Source organism: Neofelis nebulosa, chromosome 8 (assembly GCF_028018385.1).
Source record: "Neofelis nebulosa isolate mNeoNeb1 chromosome 8, mNeoNeb1.pri, whole genome shotgun sequence".
NCBI classification, from domain to species: Eukaryota; Metazoa; Chordata; class Mammalia; order Carnivora; family Felidae; genus Neofelis; species Neofelis nebulosa.
In genome coordinates this window covers 113,952,392-113,970,376 of record NC_080789.1, presented here as the reverse complement: position 1 = coordinate 113,970,376, position 17,985 = coordinate 113,952,392, and the positions used below count along the sequence as shown (strand labels likewise).

The 17,985-nt window shown below is 39.5% G+C and overlaps 1 non-coding gene and 1 pseudogene across 1 annotated transcript; one reads left to right on the top strand and one right to left on the bottom strand.

Annotated features, from left to right (window-relative positions):
• The first annotated feature begins 3,336 nt into the window (after positions 1-3,336).
• Positions 3,337-4,888, top strand: LOC131484074 (large ribosomal subunit protein eL34-like; annotated as a pseudogene).
• A 9,080-nt stretch (positions 4,889-13,968) lies between these two features.
• Positions 13,969-14,074, bottom strand: LOC131484151 (U6 spliceosomal RNA). Its single transcript, XR_009248062.1, has one exon. It is a non-coding gene; the product is annotated as a U6 spliceosomal RNA (small nuclear RNA).
• Between the last annotated feature and the right edge of the window lie 3,911 nt (positions 14,075-17,985).

Genomic DNA, 17,985 nt, shown 5'->3' with positions numbered 1-17,985 from the left:
TTTTTCTGTATCTATTGAGATGATCATATGATTTTTATCCTTCATTTTGTTAACGTGATGTATCATGTTGATTGATTTGTGGATATTGATCAATCCTTGCATCCCTGGAATAAATCCTACTTGATCATGGTGTATAATCCTTTTAATGTATTATTGGATTAAGTTTACTACTATTTTGTTAAGATTTTTTCATCTGTGCTCATCAGGGATATTGACCTGTACTTCTTTGTAGTGGTGGCCTTGTCTGGTTTTGGTATCAAGGTAATTAAAATGGCCTTATAAAATGAGTATGGAAGCCTTCATTCCTCTTCAATTTTTGGTAGAGTTTGAGAAGGACAGGTATTAAATCTCCTTTGAATGTTTGATAGAATTCACCAGTGAAGCCATCTGGTCCTGGACTTCTGTTTGTTGGGAGGTTTTTGATTACTGATTCAATCTCTGTACTAGTAATTCGTCTATTCAGTCTTGGAATATTGTATGTTTCTACAAATTTATCCATTTCTTCTTTGTTATTGAGTTTGCTGGCATATAATTGTGCATAGTAGTCTCTTATGATCTTTTGTATTTCTGTGATGTCAACTATTACTTCTCTTTAATTTCTCCTTGTGTTTATTTGAACTTGTCTCTTTTTTTCTTGGTGAATCTAGCTAAAGGTTTGTCAGTTATGTTTATCTTTTCAAAGAACCAGCTCTTAGTTTCATTAATCTTTTCTATTGTTTTTTAGTCTCTATTTCATTTATTTCTGCTCATATCTTTATTATGTCTTTCCTTCTCCTAATGTTGGGCTCCATTTGTTCTTCATTTTCTAGTTCCTTTGAGTGTAAGGTTAAATTGTTTATTTGATATTTTTCTTGTTTCCTGAGCAATGTCTGTATCACTATGAACTTTCCTCTTAGGACTGCTTTTGCTAAATCTTACAGGTTTTGGATTGTCGTATTTCCATTTTCATTTGTCTCAAGGTTTTTTTTTTAATTTCTCCTTTGATTTCTTCATTGACTCATTGGCTGTCCAGTGGTATGTTGTTTAATCTCCACATATTTGTGATTTTGTTTAGTTTTCTTCTCGTAATTGATTCCTGGTTTCACACTCTTGTGGTCAGGGAAGATATTTGATATAATGTCAGTCTTCTTAAGTTTATGGAGGTTTGTTTTATGGCCTCACATATGATCTATTTCAGAGAATATTTCACATGCACTTGAGAAGAATGTGTATTCTGCTGCTTTTGGATAAAATGTTCTGTATATATGTATTAAATCCATCTGGTCTAATGTGTCTTTTAAGGTTGATGTTTCCTTATTGAATTTATGTCTGGGTAGTCTATCCCAGTAATGAAGGTGAGGTATTAAAGTCCTCTACTATTGTATCGGTGTATTCTCCCTTTAGATCTGTTAATATTTGCTCTATATATTTAGTGCTCCTGTGTTGGATACACGCATATTTATAAATGTTGTATTTCCTTGCTAGATTGATTCCTTTATGATTATGTAATACCCTTCCTTGTATTTTATTACAGTCTTTGTTTTAAGGTCTATGTTTTCTGATATAAGTGTAGCTACACCAGCTTTCTTGCATGAAATATCTTTTTCCATCCCTTTATTTTCAGTTTGTGTGTGTGTCCTTGGATCTGAAGTGACTCTCTTTAAAAAAAAAAAAAAAGACAGGGTCTCCTGGGTGGCTCAGTCAGTTGAGTGTCTGACTTCAGCTCAGGTCATGATCTCGCAGTTCATGAGTTTGAGCCCCACATAGGGCTCTCTGCTGTCAGCACAGAGCCCACATTGGACCCTCTGCCCACCCCCTGGCCCCCCTCCGCTTGCGTTCTCTCTCTCTCTGCCTTGAAAATAAATAAAAACATTTAAAAAAAGACATTAAAAAAGTAAAAATAAGGTATGCAAATATATACAGATCTGTAGAATCATCATCATCATCATCATCATCAACCGTGTTGCAAAAATCAGCTTCAGATTGGTATATAAATTCCTTTTTGGCAGGTGCCAGCAAGCTGTGGTGAGACCAAGGAAGGGCTCAAAGATGGTGTTTCCCTGCTATGTTCCCTCAAAGTGCCTCTGTAACCTCTAAAGTGGGGCAAAGTTGAAGGCTATCCCTCTGATTGAAGCTCCAGGACAAGTAGATGGGCCTTTTTCTCGGGTACACTGAGAGTACATTTCAGTTTGCTATCTGTGCAGTGCCCTGGGTGCTATAGCCTGCCCAGAACTAACTTTCCAATTGTTATAGTCTTTTGGGACTCAGAAACACAAGTTACTCAGGCTTCCAGGGCCAGACCATCAAGAGACACCCCCTGTTTAGACTGCACTCACACACAGGCTTGGGGAAAGCTGCATGAGTGTGCCGAGGGCCATACATGTCCACAGGTTTAGGGAGACGTGGGAATGCTGGGAGTGCAGCTCGTTGGTGGCTTTAGTGAGGCTGTGTCCACACATATTTGCCTGTACTAGCAAAATAGAGGGAGAGTGCAAAAATGACACTAGCTGGTGCCTCCATCCCAAAAGAATGTCTCAACTCATCCCTGGCCCCTCTGGCAGATGCTTTAAGGTTAGCAAATGAGTGTCCTTCACATGTAATCCAGTCACCTCTCAAATTTCTATCTTTGTGCTGGTTCCTGGGATGAGTAAGTCTGCATGTGAGCCCCTCATAGGAAATATCTCAGATTCCCACAGCCCCCCAGTTTCCCCGGATATAAGCCTCTTTGATTTTCAGAGTCAATGTTTTGGGGGTCTTATCTCTCTGGTGCAGATCCTTAGGTTTGGAGTGCTTGATATGGGGCATAAACCTCTCACTTCTCAGGGAGAGACTCCAGACCTGTGAGATCCCTCCCTATTGTGTATGGGTTGCTGCATGTTGTGTGGGGAATGAAGTTTTTGGTGAGATTGTATTTCTGCCTCTCCTTCCTTTCTCAGTGTGGCCCCTTTATCCTTCATTATGGAGAGAGCTGTTCAGCTAGATTTCTGTTCTCTTTTAGAGGGAATTATCCCTTTTGTAGCTATAGATTTGGTATCTGTGGGGGAAGTTGAGTTCAGCCATGGTCTTCCTTGGCCACCATCTTCAGGCTCCAGGTTTTCTCTTACAGGACTGGAAGCAGGGCCCTTTACGTGGAATTCATTGGAATTCAGTGAATACCTGGAATTCACTGTTTGTTACCAGTTAACTCATTGTATGGTACAAATTCATTCATCCTAAGCAATTCTCACTCATGTGCCTAGAAAATTCCGTTTTCACACATTACATTTGGTTGAGGTTTTTTTTCCTCTTCCTTATTTAACTTTCCACTCTTATAGAGAACTGTTTTAATGCTAGTCAGTTTTTATTGTTGTTGTTCAGTCCTTTGAGCTTTATAAGGAAAATTGTATGAATATACACGTGTACATACAGACATCCCTTCTCATTTCCTACAGTGCTAAAAAAATCAACTGAGTAAGTTTGAAGATCTAATTGGCTTTTTTCAATGATTCATGAATCCCATTTAGCAAATAGAAAGGACCTCCAAGGCGCTCTACAACATGGAAGGCTTTTATAGGCAGAAGGGGGAAAAGAATGGATTGTTTCAAGCAAAGTCAAAGTCACTAGGATTACCTCACTAGTGCTGATTTGGACATTTCAGACTGACTGGTTAAGATTACATCCTGGGAGGGGCTGAAACTGCACTTAGTTTAGGTATTAACTTCTCTTGGCTTGCTGATGTGGGGTTTAGCACAAGTGGCTCCATTTTGGAAATCCTAATGTTTCTTTTTTAACATACCCAAAGTTATTGATTCCAAGGAACTGAAGTAGTGCTTGTGATGATAGATGCTCTTTGGAGAGCATATAACCAGTCTGTAGGATCTGGAGAGGAAACAAAACTGATGCTCCCATCTTCTCTTCCAGAGTAGAGAACTTTGACATCCCAGGCCCTTGAGTGGGTTAGATTGCCCTGGAGCAGTTTCAAAGCTAATCTCATGCCATTACATGGTAATAGAGGGATTCTGTGCACCACCAGCTTGATTTTGCGTTGGAAAGCCAGAGTTTTTATTCTATATCCAGATAATTCCATCAAGAAATGGTTATTATATATGATTATTAGCCTACTTAAAGTAGAAAAGACTTTTATGCATAACAGCAAAGAAAAAAAAACATAAAGGGGAAGACAGATTTTGCTACAAAAAAGGGAACATATTTACAAGTAAAAAATACTGTAAATAAAACTAAAAGGCAAATAAAAATATTGGAAGGTATTTGCAAACTATATGACAAAGGATGACAGAGGATTAGGGCTAATGTTTTTAAGACATGGAGAGTTCTTTCCAACTTCTATAAATAAAATTAGGTTTCTGTTTTTTCCCTTTTAGGGATAGTATCTAGAGGCATTCAAATGGTCCAGCATTTGACATACCATTGTAGGCGATTTTACAAATACAACCTCTAGCAAAACTAGGCTGCCCTGAGCCCCTGGTATTAGAATTGTTTCTCTTTAAAACAAGAAGAGTGGGGACAGTACACAAAATCCACATGTGGCATGTGCCCAGGCCAACTTCAAGGGGTTTGTGCAATGAGATCTAAAGTTTTTATGAGACTGTCTAAAACCAAAAAAACATGTCCTCCAGGCCTGTGGTGCTTCCGTGGTTGCTAAATGTCTCCAGGACAGGATCAAGAGTGCTTTTCTGACCGAGGAGCAGAAAATCATTATGAAAGTGTTGAAGGCACAAACACAGAATCAGAAAGCTAAATTAAAAAATGGACCTTTTCTGGGGCTCCTGGGTGGCTCAGTCGGTTAAGCAAACAACTTCAGCTCAGGTCATGATCTCATGGTTGGTGAGTTCAAACCCCATGTCAGGCTCTGTGCTGACAGCTCAAAGCCTGGAGCCTGCTTCAGATTCTGTCTCCATCTCTCTCTGCCCCTTCCTGCTCCTGCTTTGTCTCTCTGTCAAATATAAAGAAAACATTAAAAAAATTTTAAAAAATAATAAAAAATGGACCTTTTCTAAATAATAAAAAAAAGCAAAAGACTTCTAAAAAATTAAGTTTCCATTACTACTTCATGGAAAGTGGATGGGCATATTTTCACCAAGTTTGGAATGATTTCAGGGTGATTCGACCTAAAATACAGCTCATGTATTGTACAAGGAATCCATTTGGGGAAAGACCGAGGGAGATGGGCAGTCCTACTTTAGAACAGCTGAACCTGAGGTTCAAAGCAAGGCATTGGCAGTTCCTACTGCATCAGACATACCAGTGAAAGTATTAATGGTGTCAATACTAGCTAAAGCATAGAGTGTTCTGAGATTGAGATAACCCACATAAAGTGCTAAACTCAATGCCTGGCACATTCCCTTATTTATTCTACTCTGAAAATGTTTATCACATGACTGCTGTGTCCCAAGCACTCTGTTAGGTGCTGGGGATACAGCATTAAACAAAACAGACATAATCTTTACCTTCTTGGGGCTTACATTTGACTGACACATAGTAAAACATCATAAATCATAGGTAGCATTATCATATAATACAAAACATGCAAAATTTAAAAACCAAGGTACCTTTTTTCCTACCAGGTAGATTCACAAAGGTTCTCTAATAAAGGTAATACCTAGCAGGTATTCCATCTAGGCCCTTCCCCAGAGTGTGGGAAAATAGGCCCTTTAATTGATTTCTGGGGTTGTATAAAATTGGTGCTCTTAGGAGAGCAGCTCATAATATGTATCAAAGGCCTTTACTCCCTCAATGCCACTTCTCTTGATTTATTTATTATCCTAAGGAACTATTTGTGGATTATCCAACAACTGCTACATAAGAAGGAACTTAAGAAGTTCAGAGCCTGAGCTATATGTAGCTTTGCAGGCTGGTTCTGCTTCTGCTGGCTGCGTGACCTTCACATCAATTAGTGTCCCTCAGTGTCCGTGTCATTTTAGGCACATTCTTTATAGCCTCTAAGCAGCATGTTCCTCATCTGGAAAATGGTGATAATAATAGGATTTACCACACAGGGCATTGTGGGGAGTAAACGAGGAAATGCACACGAAGCACCTTAGCATATTACCTGATATATAGTAAGCCTTCAACATACTTAAGCAAAAGAGAAAAAAAAAAAGTGTATGTTCAGCTCAGCATTATTTACAATAGTAAAAGGTAAAGTAAAAATTGCCTAAGTGATTAAAGTACATACAGAGAAGAAATACTATGCCAACACTGAAAACCAATTGAAAAGCAGATGAATAGTTTAATGACATGGAAAATAATCACAATGTGTTGGGAGAAAAAAGTTGGTTATAAATAGTACATTCAATATAATTCCAATTTTAGAAAAAAAAATATAGAAAGAAAATACTATAGGGGCGCCTGGGTGGCTCAGTGGGTTGAGCATCTGATTCCTGATTTCAGCTCAGGTCATGATCTCACAGTTCATGAAATAGAGCCTCACTTTGGGCTCTAGGCTGACCCCGAGGGGCCTGCTTGGCACTCTCTCTCTCTCTCTCTCTCTCTCTCTCTCTCTCTGCCCCTCCCCTGCTCACGCACGCTTTCTCTCTCAAATAAACATTAAAAAACCAATACTATATATTCCCACAGTGAACATGCATTATTTCATAATGTAAACAAGTCTTACACATTATTTATAGCAGACATATAGAGGGTTTTGGATGCCCAACATCATCCTATTTCCTTATAACATCCCAGTTTTCTTATGGGAAATAGTATTTCTTCCTCAGTGAGGGATCTCAGCAGAAGGGGAAATTTCAGCTTGCCCATCTCACATCCACCTCTCTCTTACAGAAGCCAGGAGGACTCTGACCCAGGAGGCCGCGCTACAAGAATGGTAGATCTTTTGGAGGACAGTCTCCCTGCGGTGGTAGCACTGTAGGTGCGGAAGTGGGTGGGGCTGGGACTTCTTTGACCCCCGCCCTTTCCCAAGCCTGGAACTCCTCCCCCTAGTGTGTTCATGAGCCCCTATTAGTCTTCCAATAAATCCTTTTCTGCTTACATTAGCCAGAATGTGTTTCTGTTGTTTGCAACCAAGAACCCTTACTAATGAGTTATTGTTTATAGCTGGAAAAGGAATAAAGCAAGCTGCACATTAATGTAACAGCAGCTGCAGGGCTATTCTTTGCAGGAATAGTCTAAACGCAGGTGAGTTTGATAGGGATAGGAGGAAATGCTAAATGACCTGGCTGTGGTCACGGGATGCCAAATATCTGGTTGGAAACTGGAAAAACGAATTTAAAAATTTAGATGTTCCCAAATATCCAATTGTTTGACATCATGTGACAGCTGATGATTATTATTCATGGATCTTTGTGATTTGGATTGACTTAGAATTTAGAGCACTATGAGTGAAATGTTCAACTTCACTGAACAAAGAACTTAACCATGATGATATTAACCACATGCACAAGTAGGAATGAAAGCTATCCTCTACACTGCTTTAGGAAACCATAGGCCTTTAGCTAACACGCTTTTAAAACCTGCCCCCAGAGAATGCGATGAATTACAGTTTTGTTGTTATACTTTAACAATAGCAAACACCTGCATATGTTCATCTGCATTTCATTTTGGTAGCATGACACCATCTGTTTTTAAAAGTTTTAAGCCACCTGCTATTAAAATGATTACTGCCCTTGACATGAGTAAGTTTGCTAGACAGTCACACATCCTCAGTCCTCATCTTTACAACATTTCAGGAATCTTGGCTTCTAAAATCTTTTGACTTGCCTCGATTATTTAGCCAGTTTTCTCCATCTCTCATGGAGAAAATACCCTCCAACTGTGAGTCAGACCCATGATCTGGACAAGTTTTAACACCTAGAGAACACAGCACATTTAACAGAGAACAGTTATCTAGCTTTCTGGAAATAATTACTGTAAATACAATTTTAACTCAGTATGAAGTTTTTCATAATTTGCAATCAGTGTTGTTAAAGGCAGTAGGAGAATTACATGTCACACAATTTTACTTTAAATCAATACCTCTTGGGGTGCCTGGTGGCTCAGTTGATTGAGTGCCAACTTTCGATTTCAGCTCAGGTCATGATCTCACAGTGCCTGGGCTCGAGCCCCACATTGGGCTCTAGACTGTCAACTCAGATTCTCTCCCTCTCTCTCTGCCCCTCCCTTGATTGCATTCTCTCTCTTTTCTCTCTCTCCCTCTGTTTCTGTCTAAATAAAAACTTTTAAAAAATCAATACTTCCCACGTTTTAGTATATGTGCTGCCAAAGCGAGCACAATACTTCCCACATTTGAAATGTGCATATGAATTATTGAAAGATTGTGTTAAAATGCAGATACAGATTCAGTGGGTGTTCTCGTTATCTGTTGGACAGCAGATCATCCCAAATTAGTGGCTTAAAACAGCCATTAAGTGATTACTCATTTATTTTGCTCACAAACCTGCAATTTGAACAGGGCCTGGTAGGGAAAGCTTGTCCCCATACATGCTTAGATGGGAAAGTTGGATACTGAGGATAACTTAACAGCTGGGAACTGAAATCATCTGCCCCAAAATGTTGAAAGCAGGGACTTGAACACCTATTTGTAGGCCCATGTTCATAATAGCATTATTTACAATAACCAAAAGGTGGAAATAACCCAACTGCCCATCACCAGGATGGATAAACTAAGTATATGTGCATAAATGGAATCTTCTTCAGCTTTGAAAAAGAAGGAAATTCTGACACATGTTACAGCGTGGATGAACCTGGAGGACATTACGCTAAGTGACATAAGTTAGGTATAAATGGACAAATGCTGTGCGATTCCACTTATACGAGGTACTCAGAGTCATGAAACTCTTAGAGACAAAAAGTGGAGTGGTGGCTGTCAGGTGCCAGGGGAATGGAGGGTTGCTTAATGGGGACAGAGTTTCAGTTTTGCAAGATGAAGAGTTCTGTGGATGGGTGGTGGGGACAGTTGCACAACAGTGGGAGTGTACTTGATGCCTGTATGCTTAAAAATGGTTAAAATGGAAAAGTGCATGTTGTGCGTATTTAACCACAATTGGGAAACAGAAACAAACAACCAAACCTTGTTCTCGATGTGTTCTGGAGAAAAGTTTGTAGAGGGGCGTGGCTGGTTGTCGTCTCCTCTTCCTGACAGAATCTATTTTCTCCTCTCTCCTTCCCAACACAGTGTGACTTAGTTTACATATCCACCCATTCTCCTAACAGCCCTAGGCCCTAGTGATCTACCCCCTTCTCCAGGGGTGGGCCTCTCTTCAGGGGAGAGCTTCCTAAAATGCAGCCGGAGTCCCTGGGGTTTCTGAGATCCTTTTCGAGGGTCTGTGAGTTTCTCCCGTTTCCGGCTACATATCTGAATGAGCCTGGATTCTTATTTATTTATTTTTAATGTTTATTTATTTTTGAGAGAAAGACAGAGAGAAACAGAGAGAGAGAGAGAGAGAGAGAGAGAGAGAGTGCAAGTGGGGGGATGGGCAGAGGGAGACACAGAATTTGAGGCAGGCTCCAGGCTCTGAGCTGTCACCCAGGTGCCCCTGAATGAGCCTGGATTTTTAAAAAATACTTCTACTGAGGCGTCTGGGTGACTCAATCGGTTAAGAGTCTGACTTCAGTTCATCTCATGATCTCACAATTTGTGAGTTGGAGCCTACATCAGGCTTTCTGCTGTCAGAACAGAGCCTGCTTCGGATCCTCTGTCTCCCTCTCTCTCCTCTCTGTCTTCCTCTCTCTCTCAAAAATAAATATACATTTAAAAAAAAAAACACTACTACTAATAGATTCCAACAGATTGAATGAATACAAAAGCATGTATGAGAATCGAGCTGTCTTATACTAAACCAAATATTAAGGTGCTTTGCAAAGATGGAAAGCAAGGCCACTGTTCTCATCAAATATGTTTACTATATGGCTAAAAGCAACTACCATATGATCCAGAAATCCCTCTTCTGGGTATAACCCACCCACCCCCGGCCTCCCCCACACACAAAATGAAATTGTCATTTCAAAGAGATACCTGCACTCCCATGTTCATGCAGCATTATTCACAAAAGCCAAGATATGGAAACAACCTCAGTGTTTATTGACAGATGAATTGATAAAGAAATGGTGATATGTACATACAATGGAATATTATTCAGCCTTAAAAAAGAAGGAAATCCTGCCACTTGTGACAACATGTATGAACTTGGAGGACACTATGCCAAGTGAAATAATCCAGACACAGAAGAAACAAAAACAAAACAAAACAAAAACAAACAATAACAACAACAACAAAAAAACTCCTGCATGATCTCATTTGTATGTTGACTCTAAAAGAGGCAAATACATAGAAGCAGAGAGTAGAGAGGTGGTTTCAAGGGCCTAGAGGTAAGAGAAATGGGAAGATGTTGGCCAAAGGGTACAAGGTTGCAGGTATGTAGGATAAGTCTAGAGATCTAACATACAGCATGATGACTGCAGTTAATAATATTGTCTTGAATACTGGAAATTTGCTAAGAGAATAGATTTCAGGTGCTCTCATCACACACACAAATGGTAACTATGAGAGGACAAGTTTATTAATTAGCTTGATTGTAGTAATCATTTCACCACTTATATGTATGTCAAATCATCCTGTTGTACACCTTAAATACTGACAATTTTTATTTTAACAATGCTTTTGCTTTGGGGGTGCCTGGTTGGCTCAGTCGGTTAAGCATCTGGCTCTCGATTTTGGGCTCAGGTCATAGTCTCACAGTTCATGGGTCTAGGCTCTGTGTCGGGCTCTGTGCACGGCTCAGAGCCTGGAGTCTGCTTCAGATTCTGTGTGTCCCTATCTCTCTGCCCCTCCCCTCTCATGCTCTGTCTTTCTCTCAAAAATGAACATTAAAAAAATGCTTTTGCTTTGGAAAATATAACTATGTTAACTTATATTAACATTTAACGGGTTTATTGTTGCTATTTTCTTTTTAATTTTTTGTTTGGGAGAGAGCGCGACCAGGGGAGACAAATTTTTTTGAGCATCTGGGTTGGTCCCAAGATAAGAAAGTTTGAGAACCACTGGCCTGGAAGAATGCCATTCTCTTTGCTGTGGATTGGTATGGGAATGTTCATGGACTCCAGAAATGTCCAATGAGACAAGAGAAAAGTCTACTGGGAAGCTTCTAGGAAAAGCTTTTCTCCTAAATGTGAGCCCCAGGAAGATATTCTCTTCTTCCCCTAGGGAAATGATGTTTCCAAATTTCATGATTACAGTGATTTGATGAACATCTTTCTATGTAAAATATATTTGTTTGAGTCTTTTGGTGGAATAAATTCTTAGAACTGGAGGTACTGGATATCAGCATATACACATTTAAAATTTTAATAAATATCAATTATTGAAAACTTGTCTTCCCAAAAGTTTTTACCAATAAAAATGTCTACCAATATTTATTTAATAAGCGCTTATGTAAAGCTTTCTATGTGCTAGGCAACTATTCTAAGGCTTTTACAAATATAAGCTCACTAATAGTATATGTAAGTGCCTGTTTCTCTACCTTTGCTAAATTATTTTTTTTAATGTTTATTTATTTATTTTGAGAGAGAAAGCACGAGCAGGGGAGGGACAGAGAGAAGGGGAGAGAGAATCCCATGCAGGCTGCATGCTGTCAGCGCAGAGCCTGACGTGGAGCTTGATTCCATGAACTGTGAGATCATCACCTGAGCTGAAACCAAGAGTTGGACACTTAACTGACTGAGCCACCCAGGTTCCCTGCTAAGTTATTTATTTTTTGTCTCTGCTTATCTGATAAGCAGAAAATAATTTACTATTTCAGGTTTCATATCTTTGCAGCTTATAGTTAGTATGGTCAAACATTTAAAAAATATTGTCTTTAAACAGTCTACTTGTGTCCTTCATCCAGTTTCCTTTTAGGTTTCATCTTTGTTTTACTTATTGATTTCTAAGGGCTCTGTGTATATTAGGGACATTAGCCCTTTAATATCATATATGGAACAAATAAGGTTGAATCACTTATTCACAATTCCAACATCTGAAAAGCTCTGAAGTTTTTAGTAAATTTGGTGCAAACTCATTTGATAACAAAATGTAACCTCTGCTGACATAAGACTACTTTTAGCCTTTGTAAATTCCGCTTAATGGGAGTAGTGGTACATTTTGCTGAAGAAAAAAACTGATTATAAGATACTGGTCTAGACCTCCCTGGTGGTGGTATTTATATACTGTGTATTATTATCTTTTCTAAATTCGTGAAACTCAAAATTCCATAAAATGTTTGTCCCCAAGGATTTCAACTAAGAGATTGTGGAGTTTACACACATAATGCTTGGGGGATTTTTAGTGCCTGTGAGGTCTTCAAGTGTATATGGCCTGCCTGCTGTTGACATATGAGTTAGAAATTTAAGGGAGAGCTTAGGGTTAGAGAAGCAGATTTTGGATCTATCGACATATATAGATAATGGTTGCATTAGAATCATGAAAGCCCGTAACAGAATCCATGCATTGCCAGAAGAGCAATGGGAACATCAGTGTTTAAGGGATGGATCAAGAAATGTGGAGAAGAAAGCTTGAATTGGACAGAGTAGAGGGTGTGATCATTCTGGACTGTGACCACTAGCAGTGGCCAAGGAAAGACACAGCACACTTTTCTGGCTTCCTAGTTCTCAGTGGAGTTATTGTCAGATGTCAGAGTGAACTTAGACTTTTGGAGCATGTGTGTGGAGGATGGGGTAGGAAGGGCTCACGGTTGCCTCTGCGTCCAGGCTCAGGGATCTGACCTCCACATTCCTGGTAACCAAGCATCTTTCCATCAGCCTTCTTGAGAAGGATTATACATGCTTCTTCTCCCATAAAAGTTCAAGGGTCTGCTGCAGTTTTCCAGTCCCATCAGCTCTCTGTTGAGCTCAATCCTCTAGCAAGTTACTCAGACCCCAAAATGAGCAAGGTATTGCAATACTGGGTATAGGAAGAAGTTGGTCCTGGACACAGATACTGGGCCAGAGGAGACCAGAAAGGAGACCAGGCTTGTTCCTGTGTATTCTTTCAGATAGGCCACGTCGGGAACCTTGGCAGGAGCAGTTAGAAAACACTTGCTGGTGGACAGCCACTGTCAAAGATAGGACAGTTCGAAGACCTCTGGTCTGCCTCTAACCTGCCCACTGCAAAACAATCCGTAAACCATTTGCATCTGGTGTCCTGTCTAATGAGAGAAAAATCTGTTTTTCCTTTTCAGTTGAATGTTCTCAGCCTTCAAATGTGTGCCTTTTGTTCATTCTAACTCGCCTACATCTGCATAAAACAAAAGTTCATTTTCAGAGCAGTGTGGAGGGGGACTGTGCACAATTCCAGTTATTGTATAGAAAAGCTGTGTGCCTAACTTTTTATTCAGCGAGAAAATAATATATCCAAGATGTTAATGTGGGTGTTTTCTGTAGCTCACACTGGTGATGTCTTGTCTATCTCTCCAGAAACAATGAGCATTTATTTGGGATTGCTTAGATTTAGTTACGCTACTTTATTTTTTATTTCAAATGGCTGTCAACTGTTAAGTGGGTGAAAAAATGAATTAATTTCTTGGATATTTTAAATAGTTGTCATAGGTTCTAATCTTAGCTTCAGTGGACACATTTGAAAGTTCGTAATGTTAACATTAATTCATTAAGCTAATATGAAGAGCATTAAATAAATATTCTGGTATAGATCATGACACAAATAATTCTAGTCCTGAGCTAATATCCGTGTACATTTTTCTTTAGAAAGCACTTCTTTTCCAACACTACTGAATTGTACACTTAACAGTTATTAAAATGGTAAATTTTATTTTATGTGCATTTTACCACAATTTAAAAAAATTCCCTTCTAAATTTTCAAACTTTAGAAACATTTATTTCATAAAGAAGTAATTTCAATAACTTTCCATTTCAGAGAACTTGTGGATTTGTTTTTGCACATCGTCAGTGATTATAAAGGCTTAATTTAAAATGAACCCTTCAGATGTGAGATATATATATTTATCTTATATATATATTTGAACTCAGACAAACATTTTACTTAAAAATACGGAATGCTTCAAATTTGCATGTCATCTTTACACAGGGGTCATGTTCATCTTGTCTGTATTATTCCAATTTTTAGTATATGTGCTGCTGAAGCAGGCACCAGTTGCTATATTTATATCTCCAGGAAAGGTTAGTTGGCATCAAAGAATTATAGAGCAACAAAAGATCTAAGAGTCACCTTGCGGTTTTCAAATGACAATTCTTTGTTCTACAAATGAACAAGTTAAAGTCTGTTAGGTCAAGAACCTGGGGCTAGCATCCAAAGCCATCTTCACAGCAGAGCTGTTGATGACAGAATACAGAGCTGAGCCCTGAAAAGTCAAATGTGCTGTAGAAAACTTGTTTCAAAAACAGTGGTTTCCCCCCCAATCAAAATAAACAAAACTAAAAAGTGGTCCCCTGCCCCACCTCACCTCTTTCCCACTCTCCAGAAGCAGGCTTTTTCATTTTTTTCATCTCCAAATCCCTGCTACTTCTTGATTATTCATGGTTAAGCATCATCAGTTATCACTATGGAAGATGAAGAATGAACCCTTTTCATTACTACACACACACACACACACACACACACACACGCACACCCCTCCCACCACACACATACACCCCTCCCACCCACCCCACACTCCCCACACCCCCCACACACCCCACATACACAAACACACCCCACACCCCCCCACACACATACACACCACACCCTTAACCCCTCTTCTTCTCAATAAGGTCATATCATGAATTTAATAATTCATGTTTATGAATTTAATAATCAGTGTTTATGTACTGTGACAATGAAATATGCCACTCACAGCTGAGCCATGTTAAATATTATGGCAACTTTTCCTTTCTCACTTAGGGTTCCTTTTTGAATCAGTAATTTACCTTCTTTCATGGTTCTATGTACCAATCATTTGGTTAACCTTACTCTTCAGTTATATAAATTTCCTCTCCAAATCTTTAAATGCATCAATTAATCTGTTTTATTTTGGAAACATATCTCTGGTAGCTTTCTAACTGGCCCTAATCTGGACTGGTTGCTCTTTATGTGTCACCTTGATGATTCCCTTCTTTTGTTGAACCCTTCTTTTGCATGTCCCACACCTTCTTTCTTAGTTTAATCCCTCATTTTGGTTAGCAATAGTTTCCCAGTAAAGGGTTCTAAGAAGTAAAATTTTGAGAACTTGTGTGTCTGGAAACCTTTTACTTCCTTTATATGAATTGAGACCATTTTCCCTGAGAATTTTGATGGTAGTAATACATTTTCTTGTAATTTCCAGTGTTGGTTGATGCATTCAGATTCTCAGCCCTTTGTATGAAATCTGTTGTTTTTTTAAGGTCTTCTTTGTACTGAGATATAACAATGATGTACCTTAGTGTGGGTCTATTTTTACCCATTGTGCTGTACATTAGAAACTGATGACCTTTCGTTAAACTTTCTTGAATTATTTCATTGATTATTTCCTCTGTTCTATCTTTGTGGAATGCTTAATTATTCCCATGTGGATCTTTTTGTTCTAGTCTTCTAATTTCTTTTTTCCCCCCTATTTTCCAACATTTTTGGGTACTATTTTGGTAGCAGTTTCCTCAACTTCATCTTCTAACCCTTCTATTGACTTTTTCACTTCTATTTTCTATTTTCTTTTTTAATTTTTTAAAAATGTTATTTATTTATTTATTTTTGAGACAGAGAGAGACAGAGCATGAGCAGGGGAGGGGCAGAGAGAGAGGGAGACACAGAATCTGAAGCAGACTCCAGGTTCTGAGCTGTCAGCACAGAGCCCGATGCGGGGCTCGAACTCACGGACTGTGAGATCATGACCTGAGCCGAAGTCGGACGTTTAACCAACTGAGCCACCCAGGCACCCCTCTTTTATTTTTTTAAACATTTTTATTTATTTTTGAGAGACAGAGCATGAGTGGAGGAGGGGCAGAGAGAGAGGGACACACAGAATCCCAAGCAGGCTCCAGGCTCTGAGCTGTCAGCACAGAGCCTAATATGGGGCTCGAACCCACAAACCGTGAGATCATGACCTTAACCGACTGAGCCACCCATGTGCCCCTTCATTTCTATTTTCAAGATATTTTGTTTTCTGAATATTTCTTTTTTATGGTCCCTTGGTTTTTAATTTCTTTTTTAGTGGAGACAAACTTTTTTACTATTTTAAAACCTGAGAATATTAGTGGCATTTCTTTAAAATATTCTCTTCTCCCTTCATAGAGCCACTCTTTGTCATAATATTTATTTTTATTTTAATTAAATATAATTTATTGTCAAATTGGTTTCCATTCAACACCCAGTGCTCATGCCAACAGGTGCTCTCCTCAATGTCCATCACCCACTTTCCCCTCTCTCCCACCCTCCATCAACCCTCAGTTTGTTCTCAGTATTTGAGTCTCTTATAGTTTGCCTCCCTCCCTGTCATAATATATTTTTTTAAAATTCTGTTTGTTTTGATTCTTTCACCTTTTAAGGGCTTTCCTCAAATGTCTGATGATCCTTGACTGTACATATTTAAGATGGGGACGCAAAGAAGCTGACTAGAAGCAATTGGTTCGTATGAATAGGATTTGCCTGCATTTCTGAAATTGCTTCCTTGGGTACCCCCAGTATCGGCTGTCAAATTTTTCACAGAGCAATCTTCTTTTTTTTTTTTTTTTCAATATATGAAATTTATTGTCAAATTGGTTTCCATACAACACCCAGTGCTCATCCCAAAAGGTGCCCTCTTCAATACCCATCCCCCACCCTCCCCTCCCTCCCAACCCCCATCAACCCTCAGTTTGTTCTCAGTTTTTAACAGTCTCTTATGCTTTGGCTCTCTCCCACTCTAACCTCTTTTTTTCTTTTTCCTTCCCCTCCCCCATGGGTTTCTGTTAAGTTTCTCAGGATCCACATAAGAGTGAAACCATATGGTATCTGTCTTTCTCTGTATGGCTTATTTCACTTAGCATCACACTCTCCAGTTCCATCCACGTTGCTACAAAAGGCCATATTTCATTCTTTCTCATTGCCACGTAGTATTCCATTGTGTATATAAACCACAATTTCTTTATCCATTCATCAGTTGATGGACATTTAGGCTCTTTCCATAATTTGGCTATTGTTGAGAGTGCTGCTATAAACATTGGGGTACAAGTGCCCCTATGCATCAGTACTCCTGTATCCCTTGGGTAAATTCCTAGCAGTGCTACTGCTGGGTCATAGGGTAGGTCTATTTTGAATTTTCTGAGGAACCTCCACACTGCTTTCCAGAGTGGCTGCACCAGTTTGCATTCCCACCAACAGTGCAAGAGGGTTCCCGTTTCTCCACATCCTCTCCAGCATCTATAGTCTCCTGATTTGTTCATTTTGGCCACTCTCACAGAGCAATCTTCTAATCTCCTGGATGGAGAGTCTAAGCCTGGCTGCCAGCATTCAGGTAGCCAAGTGAGGGAATAAAGGGCTGAGGTTCTAAATACTCACATTATAAACTTTCATATTACTCTCTGTATCAGTCATGGTCCAAGGGGATTAAGTATAAATGGGTACAGATAACTTTTATTTTTATTTTTTTCCAATATATGAAGTTTATTGTCAAATTGGTTTCCATACAAGACCAAGTGCTCATCCCAAAAGGTGCCCTCCTCAATACCCATCACCCGCCCTCCCCTCCCTCCCACCCCCCCATCAACCCTCAGTTTGTTCTCAGTTTTTAAGAGTCTCTTATGCTTTGGCTCTCTTCCACTCTAACCTCTTTTTTTTCCTTCCCCTCCCCCATGGGTTTGGGTACAGAGAACTTTAAAGAACAGTCTAGGGCTAAGGGAAAGTACCCAAGAATGGAACAAACTTAGAAGGGGGGGCCCCCTTTCCCCATGTCTGGGATTCAGATTTAATTGGTGAAGGTGATTGCAGCCCACTGAATGGTGAAGTTTGCTAGGGTTCTCAGGCTAGAACTGGACCACAGTCGCCAGGCAAGCAAGAACCATTCCTCTGGGTTGCAGTCAGGCCAAGGTTGGCAAGCGGGGAACCATGACTGG